Source organism: Paramisgurnus dabryanus, chromosome 12 (assembly GCF_030506205.2).
Source record: "Paramisgurnus dabryanus chromosome 12, PD_genome_1.1, whole genome shotgun sequence".
Taxonomy (NCBI): Eukaryota; Metazoa; Chordata; class Actinopteri; order Cypriniformes; family Cobitidae; genus Paramisgurnus; species Paramisgurnus dabryanus.
The window spans coordinates 21,782,061-21,798,836 of record NC_133348.1 but is presented as its reverse complement, the minus strand read 5'-3'; the positions used below and the strand labels follow the sequence as shown (position 1 = coordinate 21,798,836).

The following is a 16,776-nucleotide window of genomic DNA, read 5'->3' as shown; positions in this document are numbered from 1 at the left end:
GTCACTTGCTAAGATCTTAACTGTATTCATTGTAACATTTAGGAGATATGAAAAAGAAAGAGAAAATAGACTGCTCATTATTGTTATAGGTGTGCCAGTCCAGGCAACACCACCAGAAAAGGGTGTAGATGGAAGATTTGAGATTTTACTGCCTGAAGCAGCATCATTACGTAAAACCAAGTTGAAGTGTGTCGGCAGTATGGAATGGGAGTGCGTGCGTGCCATGTGTTTGAAAGTGCGCACAGCCGTATTGGGTTTCATGAGTGTCAACTGTGTGGTTTTCAATCATGTCAATTCCACACTGCCTCCTGCTGCCCCCTGCCGGTTCAGAGAATCACAGAGTTCACAGACTTGGTGATTATGAAAAGAGAATAATGAAAGTCAAACATTTTTGAGATACAATTGAGACATCAGGAAAGCACATAATAATGCAAGATCGTCAATGCAAGAATGCTTGGACATGCATAGCTTGGGGCTTCAAATCAAAGGAACATGGAAATACCTGTCAAACTGCCAATAATGAAATTACATTCGTGCACAGGCAATATTTCAGCCAGCCACTGATAACGACTAACAAGCTGAGGTGCACAAACGCAGTCACTCGACAAATTGTGCATGCTCACGAGCGCATCCCGACGGAGCGGTTAAGCAGGATGTTGGCCGTAGTTTAATCATTACCCTTCCTTCTATGCACATACACAGCGAGCAAGCCAATTAATGGGGTGTCATACATTTACAGCCTTATTGTGTGCACACAATGAATGTCTTTCTGAGCCAGCCTTATAAATCAGTCAGTGATGTCATCTAACGACCATGCGGTACAATGTGGCTGTGTGACTCTCTCTTGGTGGACACGACAGCAGAGAGAGGTGGCCCCTGGCCCTTTATGCCCTATGGGATTGGCACTGTGTGATGGACACATAAGGGTCCCCCATCAAGCCAAGACAGTATTGCTGTCTCGCTATCTGCAGTCTATCCATTTAGCAAACCTGTGATCAAGAATGATTTTATTTTAATTTGGACATGAAAAAATGCTGGGCTGTTTTAATCCCATGATTGGATCAAAAAGGGACAAACCCAAACGTATTAGAGGGTGAGCTTGTTTGGATATAAGATCAATTAAAAAGTAGAATATACCACAATAGTCATTATACTACAGTATAAACGCAGCCCGGCACTGTAAAAAAATACGAAGAATTTCGTGTTACTTTAACTTAAAAAAAGTTTTATATATATATATATACAATTATATCAATAATGAACTGTCTTGTATTGTTACTTTATTCATACCTGTATCTTTTGTAAGTCTTGGGTTCATTTTAGGTTACTGTTCTGGAGCTGAGTTTGCTTGTTAGCACCTGCAATGTCTTCTTTTATGTGTTTGTGCGTTGCACGGTGCATGGTTCTCCCCATGCTGGTTGTAATTGGAGGATGATGAAAAAGTTTATGAAGTGCACTCTTTATGGTCATATCATTTGGAAGTAAAAGGATAGAACTTAATCCTTTGAACCACTGACCCTCACCAACCTCTCTTTGCTTTTTTATCAGTCCTCTAAATGGAGAGCATTGCATTGTTATTCCATTTCTTTTTATTTTATTTCTCCTTGGCTGTCTGTACCAGTAGGATCGGATTGGGCAATAGGGATGGGCACTGATGTGTGCCTAATGGCCCATCCCCACCTCTGCAATGTGCTCTATAGATCAACGATCCACATGGCTAGTGACTGACCTCGTCATGCTCTATCGGTCACCCCTTTATCCACCATTACAATACCTGACATTCATCTGACATCTCTCCTTTATCCCATTAATATTGCCCTCAAATCCACATTGTCATTACCTCTGGTCCTTTAAATCTGTATTTATACTACCTGTTGGCTGCTGTGACTCGGGACTGATGCAACACAAATATATACAATGGTACATATTTACAGCACAAATATATACATTATATATCAGGCATATTCCGCAACATAAAATTATATACACATACATACATACATACATACATACATAAAACTTATTCATTTTATAAGCCCTTATGTACAACACACAAATGGTATAAATGTGAACAAACATAAATTTTTTACACTGGCATTATATACAGCAGAAAAATATATGTGTTATATACACTGACATATACAACACAAAATAATATACACTGACATATACACCAAAAATATATGCATTATATACACTGACATATACAGCAGAAAAATATATGCATTATATACACTGATATATAAACCAAAAAATATGCATTATGTACATCAACATATACAGCACAAATATGCATTATATACACTGACATATATAACATAAAAATATGCATAATATACACTGACATATACATCAAAAATATATGTGTTATATACACTGACATATACTGCACAAAAATATGCATAATATACACTGACATATACACCAAAAATATATGTTTTATATACACTGACATATACACCAAAAATATATGTTTAATATACACTGACATATACACCAAAAATATATGTTTAATATACACTGACATATACAACACAAATATATTAATTATGTACACTGACATATACATCACAAAAATATATGTGTTATATATGCACTGACATACACTGACATTTACTACACAAAAATTGCATAATATACACTGACATATACACCGAAAAATATATGTTTTATATGCATTAACATATACACCAAAATATGCATTATGTACACCGATATATACGGCACAAATATATGCATTATATACACTGACATATACAACACAAATGTATGCTTTAAAAACATTGCAATGAACAGCACACATGTATGCATTTAATACACTGACATTTACAAAACCCAAATGTATGATTATATACACTGACATATACAACATAAAATAAAATATGCATTATATAAACTGACATATACTGCACAAAAATATGCATAATATACACTGACATATACAGAAAAAATATATGTTTTATATACACTGACATATACATCAGAAAAATGTATGCGTTATAAATGCACTGACATACACTGACATATACTACACAAAAAATGCATAATATACATTGACATTTACACCAAAAATATGTTTTATATACATTGACATATACACCTAAATATGCATTATGTACACCGATATATACAGCACAAATATATGCATAACACTGACATATAAAACACAAATATATGCATCATGTTTAATATATACAACACAAAAATATAAATTATTATACACTGATATATACACAAAATATATGCATTAAGTACATCGACATATACAGAATAAATATGCATTATATACACTGACATATACAAAACACAAATGTATGCTTTAAAAATACTGCCATATACATCACCCAGATATGCATTTTATACACTGACATATACAAAACACAAATGTATGCAATATATTTACGTACAGATACAACACAAGTACATGCCCTATATACACTGATGTATACAAATTATGACCATTTATACAAGTCAGAGCAAGCTATACTCCATTCTTTTACTTTACTCTTCTTTAGTCCTATTAGTATAATGTTGCTGGTCACTGTAGTCATATTTTGATGCCCTGTTTTGAGAACAATCTCATTGTTGGAAGGATTTGCTTTGGTGCCGTGTCCCCGCTAGCTCACTACATGATGTTGGGATTGCTGATCTCTCTTTTTCCTGATCTTGGTTTCCTGTGGGCTTACGGCCTACACACAGAACCTTTCCTCTTCCCAATCCAGCCGCTGGGAAAACAAAACAGGGGAGATCCGGGACTTGTCCTCCAATCAGCTTCAGCTTTTTCATCTAGACATTCATCAACAAAATGCCTCTGGGAAACTGTAGGGATGACTCACGGCTGCCTATTAACAGTGACACCTGTGATATTTTTGGTTGGATTCTATTCAGAGAAGGTATTCTTGTTCACGTGTGAAATAGTAGACAAAACAGTTTGTTCAAATCACTTGATCACTTGTTACTGAGTAAGACTGCAAAGTAATTATAAAAGCATAATTCACCCAAAAATTATACTCTGTTTTAGTTTACTTATCTTCTGTGAGTGGTCGCTTTTTTCCATCCAATTGACAATGAATATGGATTGTAGGTTTAAAAGCTTCAAAAAGGAAACAACAATTAGAGTTGTCAGAATGACTTCCAAGTGGACTGAAGCACTACCATATACTTTGTTAGGTTAATAAGAACAAAATTAGGTTGCACCACAAATTTAAGTGTTTGAATTTTTTATGGGGCTTTTGGTTTCTTCTTCACTGTTATTACATGGAAAAGATTGACCAGCACAGTGTGATTGACACGTATGAAAAAACCCTGAAAGTAAACAATCACAGCCTAAATTTTTGGGTGAACGATTCGAAAAAAAAAAAAAGGGATCTAAATAAATGCATTATGATCAAGTCTATGTTGTACAACCTGTGTTCTTTTAAACATGACAGGTGGGAATGCGGTCCACATCAGAGACTGACCGGAGACAGAAGGTTGGAGATGGAGCCCATATTGACCTTGAGCCATGTTGGTGAGAAAGGCTCGGATACAGACAGACAAATCACAACTGTGTGAAATGAAGGGAATGTTTCTGTATGGCCTGTGCCGTCTCACGTTGACCTTATGGGGTGACATGTGGTCTGTCCCGCTGCACAGATCTTCTAAGATGCACCGTTGATGTGTAACGGCGCAGGGAGTCCAGCTTGAACTTTGATCTTTGGCTCCCCAGGAGCCTTGGCCCCATCGGAGACGATTCAACTCACAGTGACTGTGGCTATCAATCAAACATAGTGTCAGGAACAGAAACGAGGTACGTCAAGAAGCAATTTTAACTCGGCAGGTTGTAGGCCAAGACAAGCATATGGCTCATTTACTCCTGATGATAGACATGCAACGCATCTGTTTGTTCAACACATCCCATAAGATCTGACAGGCGGTGGAAGTCTTGAATAAACCCAAGCCCACGCCTCGAGGGAGAGGTTTCTTAACTGGGGGAAGGGGTGATTCGGTTCAGCCTTAAAGGTTGCATGGCAACCCCCAGGAACAGAGGGTCACACTATTGATTAAACCTACTAGAGGAAGCAATTGTGACCTGTAATGCTCAGGACAGCGGCCCAAAGAGGACCTGACCTCAGATCAGTGTGAGAGGATGACAAAAACAGTGTTCGTTTACACCGTTCTTAAACTGAACCTTTTATGTAGTTTGGTTGTTCGTTTTTTGGGCCCAGAAAATGCAAACTTTTGAGGACGGTGCAAGTTTTTGAAAACGACGCCTTGTAAAGTATGAAAACGAGAATCTGTCGTAATGGTGATGCCATAAGCATTTGTTAATTCACTCTATAGGCATGAGCAAGTTTAACCAAAACAACAATGGTAGCCTACAGGGCTGCGTTTGCGTTGCTCAAGATACTGAGTTTATTAACACTTTTCCAACAAAGTTTACAATATTTTGCTTCGTTATAGTCATAAAACAGAGTTTTTATTACGTTTTTGGATCTGTGTAAATGCATAGCCTAAAGGTGTACATGAATAAACAGACTTAGATGACTTTGGAGGTGGAGGAACCTTTAAATCTGATGCCCTTTAGGCAAGTAATGACTTGATCTTAGCAACCACCCCAGAAAAGCATTTGCATGTTAAAACATTTGTGGTAATACTATTATACAGTATATGACCCTGTAGCACAATATCAGTCATAAAATGTATACATCATCTAAAAGCTGAATAAATAAGTTTCCATTGATGAAAATTGCCTTTTAAAGTGGATTTTAAAGTCCATAGATTACTAATGATATTTTTTATATTTGTGTCAATGACGTGACGTTAATTATTTTGTGTCTGGATGGTTCAATTAAATGTAAAAGGGTTAAAATTTCAAAGTAAATGTGAAGATTACTTGCATACATTCTCTTTTTTGAGCACCGAATCTAAAATTTCTGGTATTATTTCATTTTGAAAGAATATTTGGGGGATAATTGCCAAAAATGTCAATGTGGTGTAACCGGTTTGTGTCATTTGGTGTTATAGTATTTTTTTAAAGAAAATATAAATATATTCATAAAGAAATGTGGGATAAAATTTAATCATCTAGTGTAGTGTAATTTGATTTTTTACATACATTTTTTACATTATTTGTCAAAGATTATTTAGAAAACAGAGCTGTTTTCAGCATATGTCAGGACAAATATTTCAAAAACGCATTAAAATGTACATTTAGAAATAACTAATAGAATGATATTTTAATAAATAAATATATATATATATATATATATATATATATATATATATATATATATATATATATATATATATATATATATATATATAATTATTATTATTATTATTATTTTGATGATGATTGTGTACATGCCATTAAGGTGGATGAAATAATGAATATTTCTCATTCTTTGGCGCAATTATCGGTTACACCATTTGACATTTTCAGGTCAATTTAGTCTTAACTTCAATCAAATTGGTGCAAATGTAATTTTACATTGCATAAAATCAATATAAATACACTGTGCATTGAAATAAAACTGATGCATGCTTTTAAAACAGGTTTTTTTATTTGATTTTTGAATTTCTTATCTTGCCAAACCGTTTTTGTCACTGACGGAAAAAAAACTTAGATACACAAGTATTCATATTTTTGACAAATACAACTTAAGCATATTTTGAAAAAAGTTTGTTTTGGGCAAACAGCTTACATAAACCAAGCAAAATTACTAGTCTCAGTGAATGCAAGTCACAAATACAGGAAACCGTTTTTATTTCTTTTTTAAATCAATCTGGTCTAGAATGTTGACTTCCCTGTAAAATGTGGATGAGCAGCTGCGATAGCAGAGACGACATGACAATCCCGACCTTTTTGTCTGGGACAGCTGGAATGTTTTTGAAATAGAGTTGTATTTGTCCATCTTGGTTTATTTAAATCCTTAAATATTTCCTTAACGTATATGCAACACATGCTTTCAGGTCCTTGGATGGTTTCTCTGACAGTTAATGTTGACGTCAGATTCTTCAAATCCTTTAGCGTTCCAGTAATTTCAATGAATCGGTAGGCTATTGTATAAATGAACTTGTGCTATGACTACAGCAAATGAATGAGCGAGTATGGCTTTTCATCTCGAAATAAAGATGAATGTGAAGCTGAAACCTATATATAGGTATAGATAGAAGGATATAGATTCCCATGCTGCCAAAAAGAGCCAGTGTGCAGCATTTGTAATTACCGTATAACTTTAAAGATATACTGTTTAAGATCTGCAAACCTTTTCAGCAGACTTAAGATAAAGACCAGATACAGAGTCTCAATCATTTCTACTATAGAGAGATTTAAAGATGCCTTAATCTATACCAAAGAAAAACAAAAGATTATAATTAAAATGTGATTAAACCATGAATAAATAAATAAATAAATAAAATGGTGTTTAGCACAAATGGAGTAATAGAGAAGACAGATGCAGAGCAGTCTTGTGATGGTGTGCCCTGTCAGAAACCTGATCTTATTGTCTCTAGTGAGCCCTGTATGGAGGTCAGAAGCTGCTTTCACAGATGTCCTGCCCTTTGACCCCTCTGCGCTCATGGTTAGAGCTGCTTTTCTGAAAAGCCATGGTTAGTGGTGACTGAGGTAACCTTTGCCACCGCACTTAACCTGCAACAGCTAGTAAATTTTATACCCACTTTTAACTGGTCTTAAAACCATTGATGGTGGCCCTATAACATTGACCCCTACAGCTCAATTTCCACTTTTACAAATTGCTTTTACTTAGCGTAAATAAAATTAATAGATTTAGTTTTGTTTTTGTACATAACAAACTGCATTAATAGTATTTTTTGAAAACATATTTCTTTGTGTTATTGGACACTTTTGATCATGAAAACTGTGAATAATGTAATGTACTTCTACATTAGTAACAAACAAAAAAGAAGTGCATCTTTAGTATTTGGTGAATTGGGAAAAGATACATTAGTAAATATGTACACAATAAATTGGTGTTTTTCGCACACTTCACTGACTAATGTTTTCAGTTTAAGTGGGCTCTGATGGACAGAAAGCTGTTCTCACCTTCTTGATAAATGGCTACGTCTACCCACCCTTGCCAGCTCAGAGATCTAATAGCGTTATTGCTGAGAAATACAACACTTATATCGGACTAAACTGATTGTACATGCCTCCTACTGATCAATCCCCACACTAGCCATTTACTAAGCGATCAATCGCAAGTGCACACAGGATACAAACCTTGTATATTCGTTGCTCGCTGTTTGACTTACAAGATTATAGTCGCTGTGATTTGTGGATGAGTCTTATTTTGATTCGATAACACTTAGGCACAGCACAAACCTTTCAATCGTGTCAGTGTGATATCAAGGACATATGTGGTACATATCAGAATGATTTTTCTGTAGTTGGAACAGATGGGATGGTTGGTAGTGATGTTGATCAGAAAGTGTATGTGACAGAAACACATGGACAGGTTTCATTTGACAAGCAATACGTTTAATATATCATTTCCCAAATGTAATTGCAGTCTCACTGTCTGAAAATGAGAGCTTCATTGCGATATCACAGTGTTTCTGATAAGCTCATATTAATATTTCTATTTTTACTGCATTTAGGCAGACAACTGAATTTTTGAGGCACTATCAGACTCACATGAGACATTTGACTTGCCACATGGTTGTGTCATGGGAACATATGAAATAATTTTTTACACTATGATTGGGGATCTCTTGGTTGATTACATTTGACTTTGGCTGTGGTATGCATTGAAACTAAGAGTATGTTTACATGAAGATTGTACAAAAAATGGAAATGTTGTCGAAGGGATCCCCGATCACAAAGATCTACATGACTAAAAATGCAGTGTTAGAGTAAAGAAACAGTACACAGCTGTGCACATACACTCTAAAAAATTGGTGCTACAGTACACTCTAAAAATGGCTGGGTTATTTTTGACCCATAATGGGTAAATATTGGACAGAACATGTGCTGGGTTAAAAATTGACCCAATGCTGGGTTATTTTAACCCAACTGCTGGGTTATTATACTCCATGGTTGCATAAAAACAACCCAGCATTGGGTCATTTTTAACCCAGCACGGGGTAATTTTTAACCCAGCACATGTTCTGTCCAATATTTACCCATTATTGTCACGGCTAGTCCGTGTCATGTTTTGTGTATTGCACTGATCCGTCTCACCTGGACACTCATTGACTCATTACGCCAATACACAACACATGTCTTGTGTTTAATTGTCTTAGTATTTATATTCCTTGTTTCTGTCACACCGGTTGCCGGATTATTGTCATTACAACCCTGTCTGTTCCCTGTGTTGGATGTTCCTGTTTTCCTGTGTTCCTGTATTCACCATGTTTTTATTATTAAATGTTATTTATTTTGAACTTTGCGTTTGCGTCCTGTCACTCCTACCCAGTCATGACAATTATGGGTCAAAAATAACCCAGCCATTTTAAGAGTGTAACTAGCACTAAATGGCTTGGTATCAGAGGGGAACTATTTTTTTTGTGTTATATAGCACCTATGAAGAACCATATGGGGGTGATATGGTTATATATATAGCACAATAGGGTTCTACACATGTGCTATACATGGTACTACATATATGGCACTTAAAACGGTTCCCCTATGACTAGGAGCCAGTGAACCACTTTTAGTGCTATTTGTATTTAGAGTGTCTTCTACATTGTAAAAAATTCCTTGTTGAACTTTAATTTTTAAGTTTGATCAACTTGAATTTACAATTTATTAAAACCTTCTTGACTAGTGAGTAGTTCTAAGTTATAAAAATAAAGTTGAAATAATTTAAGCTAATTCAACGTTATTTTATAATTAATAGCAACTCCTCAGTAGTTAACGAAAGTTGAAATTAATTTTAAATTCAAGTTGATTTAACTTAAAAATTTAAGTGCAACACGGATTTATTTACAGTGAAATGGCAAAAAAGTATCAAACAGTTTTGATTGGTTTATGACCATGGACTATAATACAGAATTTTTTTATAAACTTTTATGAGAAGCGTTAATAAACAAACAAACAGGCAGCATGTAGGCAGCAAATTATTGTACTCAAGCACTCCTTTAGCCTGAACACGTAATTCATGCGCATGATGTCACAATTTTCACAGATTCCCGTTTCTGTAGTTTACACATAAATAATAACAGTTGTTTTTAAAAACATGCACTTTAAACCCCGTTTTTAATAGTATTTAGGACCTAAAAATTATGTTAATGAACAGCCAAAATTGTGTGTAAACAAGCTGCCAAATGCATCAACGTTTCCAGGTTTTGGTTGAAAATGTTACGTAAACGTGGCCTACAGCAGTTGTTTATAAACTGGGGGAAATGTCCTAAAACTGACCCCCACGGCACCATCTTGTGCCCCATCCCCGGGGGCCCCAAGATTTATGACTATTTATAAAATACATAAATTTATCATAAATTCTGTGTAATCAAACCTCAGAAAATTATACTGTAGCTACCAACCAACAACACATTGTATCATTTAATATGTTTTGTTTAATTACAATTCTAAGTTCGATATTGTTTGCATGAATATTCTTTTGGAGGGGGCAAGGGATGCGCACTACACAAGGGGCACACACTAAAAAGAATAAAGAACCACTGGCCTAGGGTAAGAAGATTAGTCTGCCCCGTCAATCTAGACTTTTTAGTGTTAATCTGGTCAATCAATAGCGCCACCATCCTGATTCAGAGAGTTGATCAATCAGCAGGTCTTTCTGGTGATGTTGGTGAACCTACTGTAGCAAAACAAGTGTGGTGGAGTTTGGCGCCAATAGCCTAGTGGGATACGTGTGGACATCTTGCGCAATATCTCTTTAGGCGACTGGAGTTTGAGTCTCCTTTCCTGACTCCTGTTCCCCACTCTCTCACCCATATAATTTCCAGTTCTTTCTTCACTGTCCTGTCAAATAAAACTATAAAGGCCAAAAAAAAAAAAACTAAAACTTAAAAAATTGTATGGTTGAGAAACCAGCATTATAGACCCTTCATTATGGTACAGTTGGTAAAGGGGGTGATTCTCCAAATTCTAGGAAATAATAATTTCATAACCTATTATCAGTCATCCAGCTGGAATGAATGGAAATATTTGCAAAAGCAGTGATTTCTAAAAGGTCTATGTGTGTGGGCTGCTTGATTATGTATTTGTTAGTCTTACAGAGCCTCAGGACATACAGTATAACCATACGTCCTCACACAGAGGTTTTGAATAGGCAAAGGAGTGCCACACTCTGTCAAAAAACATTTCATGCATAGTTCTATAATTGCTTTTGATGGAGAAGGGTTTGTAAACACGCGACTGTCGATCTGTACACCTCAGGAGAAAGTGTTTCTTGTTATCTGTGTGAGGACATCTAATTTTTTCCTACAAATGCATTGGCAAAATATTTGGTGATTTCCATGACGACTTTTGATAGAGCATTCGAGGAAATCGAAATGAAAGTTTGACGTCCTTGCCTTGTTTATTGAATGTTGTTCAAGCCACTTAAGATAATTCAGGGTTGAGTTTCTTTCCTTTTTACTTGAATTGGATGATTATTGCTCGAAAGAAACATTCAATCTATTACATTCTTGTCTCTTTGTCAAGCTAGTTGGCATGGTGACTGCAAGCAGTTAAACTGAGAAATGGAGATCTAAAGGGCTAAGTGTTTGTTATTGTAAATTGAGCATCATTTAAAGTGATCATTCAATATAAATAACAGTTATGTTGTCATTTATTCACCAACATGCCATTTCAAACCTATATTAAACGAGAAGATATTTTGAGGATGTATACCTTGTTTTCCATTCAGTGAGGTGTGACTCAGCTGTCCCATAGAAGAAACAAAATCAGGGCACTTCACTTTACAGTGTTCTGTCGCGAAATTAGTGAAATAGAGTTAATTTTATATGGACTTTTTTATTTATTTGGGCATTCCTCTAGTGGAATTAATTTCACTGACGACGCTCAGACAAGTGAACAAACATAAGTGAACTAACCGAGGTGTAATTTTACTTGATTACTGCACTTAAGTATTTTTTGTGGACTTTTACTTTACTTGAGTACAATTAAATATCAATACTTTGACTCAAATACTTTTTTTAAAGTACTTTTGTTTTTACTCCTTACAATTTTACTTACAGTCAAAAAGTACTTCTTTCCTCTGCTATTACCAAACCAATTAAATTGCGCTGATGGCCAGTTTAATTTAAATGTAATTTATTCTGCCAATAAGATTCATTTTCACATTCCATGCAATTGATCATATTCCTCCTTTGGAAGCGTGTTATGCGCGTACATTCGGTTTATGAATCACACGTACGCATTTTTGATAATTGATCGTAAGATCAAATGTAGGATGGTTTCTCTGCAGCATTTTATAAATGAGGCCCCTGGATTACCAAAAATCATGCTGTATAGTCAAAACTAATGTAATGAAATCAATTCACACTGTCATCTCAGCTTTACAGTCCTGTGTTTTTGTCAATATAAACAGAAAAAGATCATGTTTGATAGTCACTAAATGCTACTCTTTTTCTAATCAGCAATTATTTAATATTATAAAGTGTTTATAATATTATAAACTTAATATTACATTTATTTAACTACTCTTTTTTATGTTAACATGCAATGGAAATCTTAGGAACCCAACCTTTTTTAAAGTAATCCATAAATCGTAAGAGCATTCTGGGTGCATATCAGGCAACACCTTGTTTTTGAAAATCAGTGCCATGTAGGGTGTAGGTCTCTGTTTGACAGAATCACAGCTCATAAGTCCTTATTTTGTATTGCTCTCACTTGGCCATAGAAAGTTAAACAAAAGATAGATTGCTTGATTTCTATAAACAGGAAACCATGTTACCGTGTAATATGAAACTGTAACCAGATTCAGTTAGGTATTGTATAGAGAGCCCTGTGGCAGGATATCTACACAACACACAGGATTTGTGTTTATATTGCCATTTGTTAAGTCATTCCATGTGACCTGCACTTGCTGTATACAAGTAATTTCAAAATATACATAAAAATATATGGTACCCTTTAAAAAAAAGTACACCTTGTGCCTAAAAACTTCATGTTAATACCACAGAGGTACACACTGGTACCAAATTATATTATCTCAATGTACATATTGTGCCAAATGGTACATATTAGGACCTTTTTTCAAGGGTACTGCCCCAGTGACAGCTGGGGTACATATGTTGACCATTTTTCTGACAGTGTAAAATACACCCTAAAGTCTATATTTACTTTCAGTTTCTCTACACCCAACTTCCTGGGCATTTATGAAACATGAGATTCAGTACAATACATTTAACAGTGCTGGTATAAAAACTACTACCTGTAAATCATTTATGTCTCCCATAGCCGGTTCCCACTACCATTTAGCAAATGCTTTCTCTTTATTTTTCTTCCAAAAATGACTTATAGTTGGCAGATTGCACTGATAGTCCCTCAAGAAAACCTTACTTGAGGGCACAGACGTAAGAGAGGTATACTGTGATGGCAGTAATTCTCCAGTTACAGGGTCACCTCTGTTTGGGACACCAGCTAAGACCCTTACCTGGCCTGCCACCACCCCCACGGAGTAAAATAACTAAATCATTAATGCTATAGATGTAGCTGTGTTAGCTGAGGACACGCCACCCCAATCAATGCCATGAATTTTATAGTTGGAAAAAACACTTATGCAACAACCTGAAGTTTGATATTTACCCCTCGGAGGCAATATAATTCCTCTCGGGTGGAGTATTGTAGAAATGTTGAAATCATGCAACGGCATGCCTGGCCCACGCTTGAGTTAAAAGTGCCATGACAGCATATAAGCAATGATTAGGAAACAGTGTAAAACACATATTTTACCTTCATGCCTTCTTTTATCATTAGATTTTAAACCAGATAAGCCCAAAGATTTCTTTGTGATCCTTCCATGGGGTCCTTTTATATTTCAAGGGCTCTTTTGAAGTAGGACAAGACTTACAGTAAGGCTTTGACATTGATGAAACACTTATTGCTTTAAGGTCTTATAGTGTTGATGGAGGCGAGCTACAGTACCGATGGCTGGTTAGATGGAGCAGGCCGGAAGCACCAACACCCAAGTGCTATAGCCAAAAATAAAAAAACTCCTTGGCGTTGTGGGGTCACGCCTCAGTGAAAGTAAGACGAGAGTTAAACTTTCAATGTCTCGCCAGGCCACATTGTGGAGCCATTTCATTAAACACCCGAAACTGTGGTGCGATTTCCAGTTAAGTTTTTCTAGATGTATATAAATAATCGGATTAGTATCTGATGGCAAGCTTAAGGTCTGAAGGCTGTGGTGTTTGTATATGAGAGCGAGCGTGGGTGCAGTGGCTGCGGTCGAGGCCGACGCGTGCCGGCCCTGCGCAGGGCGTGGAGGCCTTGTGCAGACACACCCTCTCTCGCGCGTCAGCTCGGCCTGTCTCTACAAGAGCGACATAACACCCTATGGCTCCGTTGAAAATGCTTTTAACTCCGGTGGTTACTGGTTTTGTATCCCCTCAGGTGAGCAAAGGCTGATGGCTGAACCTTGTTCTCCATGGTGGCATTAGATGCAGAGATATTAAAGGATTTGTGAGCTTGTGTTTCAAAAGCATGTGTTAGGTGAACTCACTCACTTTGAGTTGTTCACCCAAAAATAAAGATTTCATAATGGATTTCATGGTCACACTTTTTTAAAAGTTAATGGGGTGAAAAGTGGTCTATTCAGCTCTTGTCAATTTTATATGATGTCGTTTGAATATTGTGATGTCTCTGAATGGTTTTCTAAACTGAATAAACAAATTCATCTCACTCACTTGCACTGTAAAAAATCCAATTAATGAAATGTTGGAAGGGCAAAAATATATAAGTTAAACCAATTTTCTTGTTTGGGCTTAGTTGAGTAGACATATTATTTTAAGTCTAGATAAATCTGTGTTTAAAACATTAAGTGAATGGTTATTTCCAAATTCAGTCAACATTCAGAATGGCTAGTGTTGACTGAACTAATTAAGACAAATCTGGTCAATATGTGGACTTATGACAGCTGTTTCCTGACAACAAAATGCTTACAATATTACTGTTATTTGGTAACAAAATGTAATTTTAAGAGTTGTTCAGGCGTGAATGTATGTGCTTTAAGTTTAAATATGCGGTCGGTTAATATAGATAGCGTCTATTTAAAAATGTGCTCGGACACTTTCGGACGGAGAAGAGCTCCAGATGAGCTCCAGAAAATCACAGACACTTAAGCGCTCACACCCCGCCCAGCGCAGCCTCGCCTCGGCAAGCCCATCAGAAACCGACTGCTGGCTCTGATATCTCTGTGGCGTTTAAACATGCGATTTAATTCATTTTAATTTCTCATACTTAATAATAAAAGGTTTACCAGTATGTTTTAAATCATATTTTAGGATTGCACTTAAATGATATCGCTGTTGAATGATATTTCATATCTTTCACATTTGTTATAACTGGGCTGCGTACTGCCTGCGATTTTGAACTTCAGAGCTGAAGGTGCGAGTGGAGAAATAGTCCCAATATCATAACAATCTTAAAACTTCTAAATATACCCGTGTGTGTACCCGTGTGCGTGCGTGTGTGCGCGCGCGCGTGCTCGCGCGTGTGCATGTATGTATGTATGTATGCGCGTGCGTCTGTGTATTTTGAATTTAAAATGTTTTAACTCGGAAGGATCTGGATCACGGGTCATTTCATCTGAGATCAATCCGCACGCAACAGCTGGAATCACTCATTGATTCACACCAGGGAGGACACAAGTCAGCCGTTTCCTCAAGTTCACGTCAGGTAAGTGTTTGTAATTAAATGTTAATTTTAGAATATATTAATTGGCAAAGACGCAAATACTCGACGTTTTTGTAATTATATTTTTGTAAAGATACATTAGAAGTGTGTTATGTTACGTGACCGAAGTAAAGTGGAGCTATTTTAGTTAAGATAACTGGATATAGGGTTGGTTTACCGGACAAAGTTTAGAACTCGGTCTTTATTATAATTGGGACATTTTTACAAACAAACCTTATATAATACAATACTGGCGTGCATTTTGAGACAAAACAATAGCACTCATATGTTGAGAGATGTCAGTAAGTTATTTTAGTCAGTGAAAAGCCCTGTCCGAGAAAACCGCCCAATAGTGTTTAATTATGTGTGATGTCTGAGGGAAATTTGGCCTAACATTAACGTTATTTAGGGAATAAAGTCTTTCACCGTCAAAATTTATTATATTAAACATGTTATTTATGTATGTGTGTGTGTTTATATTCCTCTGTTTATCAAACCAGAGCGGAGATTATGTGAGGGGCAGACCAGAAGGATACATAGCGAGACAGTCTCCGCTTGGACTGGCTGAGGAAAGTCTCCTAAATGGCCCTGGAGATGTTCTGACTGACTTTGGAGGCTTTTTGGACTGTTTTATGCCCTCTATTTAAAGAAGACTTAATTCTGTATGTTCAGTCTGTATGATAAGTGAATAAAAAGCTTTTGTTTTTATGTGACTGAAGTTAATTCTTTTGTTTACAACACCAGCATAAATTATTTGATAAATAATTTTAAAATGTTATTAAAAAAATCCCAAATAATAAATATTAATTGAAGTAACACATAAAACATTGAGTGTATACTTAAATTTTAATTGACAGAGTCTTTGCTGTAATTTTTTAAAGATTCAACTGATTAAAACATTTTAGTTGAATGAACTATAAAGCTAATTGAGCCAACATACTTTTTTATATTTGAGTCAAATTTGGGCC

General features: G+C 35.9%; 1 long non-coding RNA gene across 1 annotated transcript; it reads left to right on the top strand.

Annotated features, from left to right (window-relative positions):
* Positions 1–14,867: 14,867 nt before the first annotated feature.
* On the top strand, positions 14,868–16,521 carry LOC135738666 (uncharacterized). Its single transcript, XR_010528743.2, has 2 exons — positions 14,868–15,811; positions 16,309–16,521. It is a non-coding gene; the product is annotated as an uncharacterized lncRNA (long non-coding RNA).
* The last annotated feature ends 255 nt before the right edge of the window (positions 16,522–16,776 follow it).